A 6,000-nucleotide genomic window follows, 5' to 3' on the forward strand; every position below is an offset into this window, starting at 1 on the left:
ATTGAGTACCTCAGCCTTCTCCATATCAATCACCACCAGTTCTCCCTTCTCGTTTATTGCAGGGGTACACTCTCCTTGGTGTTTCTTTTCTGACCTATGTACTTATAGAATCCCTTTTTATTATTCTTTGCATCCCTTGCAAAGTCCTGTTCCAACTGTGCCTTGGCTTTCCTGATCCCATCCCTACACATTTGAACTGTATCCCCGTACTCTTCCCAGGTCACCTGTCCCTGCTTCCACTGGCTGGTCATTTCCCTCTTACTCCTCAGTGTGAGGAGCAGGTCCTTGCTCAGCCATGCCAGTTTCTGGACCACCTTGCTTGATTTCTTACACATGGGAATGGAGAGCTCTTGCACGCTAAGGAAAGTGGCTTTAAAGAGCTGCCAGCTCTGGTCAGCTCCTCTGTCCCTAAGGACAGCTTCCCAGGGGATCTCATTCACCAAGTCCTTAAACAGATGAAAGTTTGCTCTTCCAAAGTTCAGGGTCTTGACTTTTCTCCTCACCAGCCTCATGTTCCTTGAGATCACAAAATCCACTAGGGCATGGTCACTACAGCCCAGGTTGCCTCCAATCTTAATATCTCTAATGTTCATCTGCATGGGTGAGCACCAGGTCCAGTAATGCCTCACCTCTGTTTGGTTGGTCTAATACCTGGACCAGGAGGTTGTCCTCTACACACTCCAGGAGTCTCCTGGATGCTTACAGTCATCTGTATTGCTTTCCCAACAGATGTCCAAGTGGTTGAAATCCCCCATCAGGAGGATTGCAAGCATGATGCTTCCTGGAGCTGAAGCATGAAGGTCTCATCAACAGGCTCCCCCTGATCAGGCGGCCTGTAGTAGACCCCCACCACCAGGTGTCCTTTATTGGCCTGGTCCTTGATTTTTACCCACGGGCTCTCAACCTGTTTTGGCTATTTCTAAGAGGGAGCTCTTCACAATCTGTCCCTTCCTTAATGTAGATTGCAATACCCCCACCCCTCCGTCTCAGCCTTTCTCTTCTGAAAAATTTGTAGCCTTTAATTGCAGTGTTCCAGTTATGTAACTTATCCCACCATGTTTCCATGATAGCAATTAGGTCATAATTTTGTAATTGCACCAGGGTTTCCAACTCCCCTTGCTTGTTTCCTATGCTGTGTACATTGGTGTAGAGGCACTTCAGCTGGGCTATGGGGCTCTTCACCTTTTGGGAGGAGCCCTCCCTAATTCCTCTGGGATGATTTTCGGGTATTTCCCTGCAGTTCCCTAAAGTGCTGTTTTTTCCTGGTTCATTACTGACACCCTGTAGAGCATCCCCTTCCTCCACCAAATCTAGTTTAAAGCCCATCTCTGAACTGCTTTTAGAAGAGGGTAAAGTTGTTATGAGGCCTGGTAAGAAAAAAACTTCATTTAATTATACCCATTTGTTTTTAATGTTTGGAGGAAAGATTATTAAAGGAGTGCTTCCTTCCCCTTAAGGATGGGATGTCATGAGGAGTGAGAAGGAGAAAAAAGATGCATCTGCTAAGGATAATCAGTTTGATAGATCATGACTGTTAAACAGTTGTGTGGTTTTATACTAACTTCGCAACACTATGAAGGTCATCAGGGTGCCATGTAACACAATGTTCATGATAGTGAAACAAAACCTCACAGGCTATAAAATATGTTGATGACACTCCTTCCCCGATAGGCCATGTATATTTTTGAGTTAATCATCGACGATATAGAAATACTAAGCAGCTTTCTCTTTTCAAGCTCTAGTTGGTATTAATGAGAAGATTAAGAAAATAAGAGGACCATAAGAATATCATGTGACTAACTGTAAAATAAAACTTGATGCTTTGCATTCAAAATTCAAATGAAGTAGAAAAACCTGCATTAACCTTCATTAACCTAGATTCTAAAACCAAAATTAAATCCCCAGACATCTATTAGTACTTGTTTAGACAACTAATTTTTCATGAAACTGCATTCTTAAGGAAAACTCAGATGATGTTACTATCAAAATACATAGCCCGTACAACTCTACTTAACATGCTCCTAGACTGGACAGTCAACTTCAGTACTTCAGATTATGTGGAAACATCCAAGTTTTCATACTATAAGTAATATGCTAAACTCTTCACAGGCAATCATAAACACAGCACATTTACATTTTTAAATGAAAAAAGAAATTACACATTTGCACTCTATAGTCTATACGGTTTCTGAAACTAGGTCTGAAAAAAATGAAAATGTAAAGATCATATTTTCAAGTCTACACATATAATTTTTCCAAAACAGTATTTTCATGTAAGTACTTTTTGTGCTATACTACAAATATAAATTTTATAGCATGGGTTTTATAATTAATCTCTTTACCAACAGATTATCCTTTATCTGACTTTTTTATCCAAACGCTATTCAACATAGATACCTTTTCTATAGTCTTAAAATAGCATACCCACTGTGTGAGTCGACACAGGCAGGCAGCTTGAACAACCACCAAACCATGGCTGAAATGCAAAGAGTAAATTTAGTTCATTACCTCGCTAACCAGAGGATCCTGAAGCAACACCCAGGCAGACACACAAGTGGGAATGTGGCACCATCAGGCTCAGTCCATCCCCACAGGTGGCGGGGCTGTGTTTGCACCTATTTATCAAGAGCCCATGCACACGTCATTTACCACAACAGTGTGATCTCCTCTGTACTTTTTATGATCTCTGGGCTTTGATCTCTCTCCCAAAACAGGGAGCTCAATCATGGCCTTGACAGTGCCTCCAAGTCTCTCTAAACACCTAAGTTATCTCTACACAGAAATTCTTCTTCTCAAAACAGACAGAGGATAAACAGCAGTAGGTCTAATATATGGGGTTTCCCACACTGTTATTCTCCAGGCCTTGGCATTCCCAACTGCAAGGTCATTTGAGTCAATCAACCATCCTCCTCTCCATTCTTCCACTTTTAACCCTTCCTCCCAAAACCCACCAAAGCAAATTTTACATTCACCTTCTACTCAAAGACATAGTAAATTCTTTTGCCTCTATAGGCATTTGACTAATCTGTAAACATGAATACAAGAAAAAATAAAATCATTAAGATTATTACTTATAGAGATCATCTTTTAAGACAGTTGTGGTGGGTTGACCTTGGCTGGATGTCAGGTGCCCACCCAGCCACTCTATCACTCCCCTTCCCAGCCGGACAGGGGAGAGAGTAAGGTGGAAAACAACTCGTGGGTTGGGATAAGGCAGTTTATTTAAAGAAAAAACTAAAGCAGAAGCTTGTGCGTGCAAAAGCAAAGCAAAACGAAAGATAGCACAGTTTATTCTCTACTTTGCATGAGCAGTGATGGCTGGCCACTTCCAAGAAGCAGGGCTTCAGCACGTGTGACAATTTCTCAGCAGGCAGCCAGTGGAGACAATGAATGCTTGCCTTCCTGCTCCTTGCCTTTGCTTTTATATCTGAGCTGACATCATATGGTATGGAAGATCCCTTTAGTCAGTTTGGGTCAGCTGGCCTACTTGGGTCCCCTCCCAGGATCTTGCCCTCAACTAAGGAAGGAATGTTACAGTGCTGATGCTGTGCTCAGCAGTAGCCAAAACACCAGTGTGTTATCAACACCCTTTTAGCTACCAATGCAAAACACAGCACTGTGAGGGCTGCTATGGGGAAATAAACTCCACCTCAGCCAGAAACAATACACCAATGCAGCATTGCATCAGATATTTTGATGAACTCTATTTATGAAGACTGTGCATACATTCTTTTCTTCTGAAACTAGGTGAAAATTTCACTCAAAAACTCAAGTCCTTTTTGCTTGACAGTCATCTTGAATCTCTCTTGCTCAATTTTTCTTAGAGCTACATTCCCACTGATTGCTCAGGCTTGTGTATGGGTTTCTGTATCTTCTCTGCATCTGTTTTTATGGCATTTTATATCTTTTTTTCTCACATATGCCTATCCTCAAAATATTCAACAAAATGTTCTACTCACATGTGCCTTTGTTTTGAGTGGTGACATGTACCCATGTTCTTGTGAAGGCTGTTCTTGTTCCAGAAAGTTTAACTACTTACAGTGATTTTAAAGAACACTGTCTATGATAACTAGCTGTAATACGTTTTCTCTAATGACAAAATTACAGATAACAGGCCATCTTAATACATTGAACTCTGCATGGAAAACATACTAGCAAAAGCACAGGTATACATATTACAGCCTCTTTTGAAGAGTCTCTACATCATCTTTCATATGAGTACTTGCACTGGACTGAAATCTTTACTGGGAATACAATAAAGTTGGCAAACCTACAAAATGTTCAAAAGTAACTCAAATCTATAAATTATCATAAATTAACAATGCTGTGCACACTAGTGTTCTTTCATTATAGTCAAGATTTGTAAATAATTTCCACTTACCTATCTATAACCTTTAAGAGAACTGTTCATGTTTATCCTGTTATTTCTCCAAATACATAGCTCTCAGGCCAAGATTTTCTATGCTGTTCTTCTCTTCAAAGATTAATTATGTTAAGGGAATCTGAGGGAAATCATGTAGGCATTTTAAAACAGTGGGATAACAAGTAGAGAAATTTAAACATCAAAACCTAGACTTTAAATACATCATGATACAGAAAAGGTCATTTTTCATAAATAGATCATTTTGACTTGATTTTTAAGTTATAATGTTATGAGCAAAAAGCAGGTGCAGTTTTCCCAGGGCAAGGCACAACACTCAGCAAGTGAAATCATTGGCTTTAATGAAAGTGCAGCATTACCATGGTGGGAGCTCCAGGACACCAATGCTAATCAAATGGGGACTGACACAGTGGAACCCTGCTATGAAGTAAACTCAAAGGAAAGCACCACAGAAGGAGATAATAAAACTTGCACTCATTAACATAACATATATATGCAATATCTTGTTTTGCTCATTAGCAAACTCTCTGATGTAATGCAGATGCTGTTGTCTGAATTCTGAGATCTGCAGCTGGCCACCAGGTTGGCACCCGTGCAGGAATATGTGCAATTGTGGAGGGGTGGGAAGCGAACTATCTTGGGTTACCATGACAACAAGAAAGGACATGCTTGGGACTCTACATACTCAGGCGGGAGAGGCGAACTATCCTGGGTTACCATAACAAATCTTGCACCCTACACATGGCTATTTGAAAATTTCATGCTAACCATTGCTAAAAGGTATATTTTTGTCTCAGTCTTTTTCCCCCCCTCCACTGTGACGGAGTTGCACCTCCTAGGTAGAGACATTTATCTGTATTTAATTGCATTGTAAAAGCCTGGGCAGCTTCTCAAAGTCAAAAATTCAATGTTATGGACCAGCTATTGTTCCCATAAAAAATTAAAAAAAAAAAAAAGGCTTTGTGCATCAGAATACATGCTATTGCAAGCCTGTTGGAAATTAAATCACTAGTTAATACTGGATTCCAGCTCACTAATGGAACACCCACACATCTTCTGAAGTGCTGACAAAGTAGATAGATTGATGTTTGTCCCTATGACCACACTGAGAAGCAAGTTGTAAATATGTGTCCAGTTACAAAATGGAATTATTTTTTAAAAGAAGTTATAAGAGGAGTACTCAGCATTCAGAAAACATCCAATGATGTTTTGTTTATCCTTACTCCTTTTCTATTTTTATCTTATAATCAATAAATTACATTTCATTACAAATTTATGTTAACAGCCATAATTTAAAGGAGTTACTTGTGTTTATTCCATTTCATTGCACAATGTGCGTTTTCTGTTCCTGTTCTCACTGTACCATCCTTTCATGAGGGCCACAGGATATCTAGAAGAAAGGGCTATCTGCTGTAGGTTAGAAGGCTGGTTTAGCCACCATATAGGGCTTTCTAAAATGTTTTCACATGAACAAATATCTAACGATAGCCAAGTTCCAATCAGCTTTCTTTTGTCAGGTGTCTAGATAAAAAATTAGGTGATTAATTGCTTCAATAAAGAATTAATTAGAAGTATGAATGTGATTTATCTCTAGTCAGGAGACCATGGTTTTCTCTTAC

This window comes from Myiozetetes cayanensis, unplaced genomic scaffold (assembly GCF_022539395.1).
Source record: "Myiozetetes cayanensis isolate MyiCay16 unplaced genomic scaffold, myiCay2020 scf172, whole genome shotgun sequence".
NCBI lineage: Eukaryota > Metazoa > Chordata > Aves > Passeriformes > Tyrannidae > Myiozetetes > Myiozetetes cayanensis.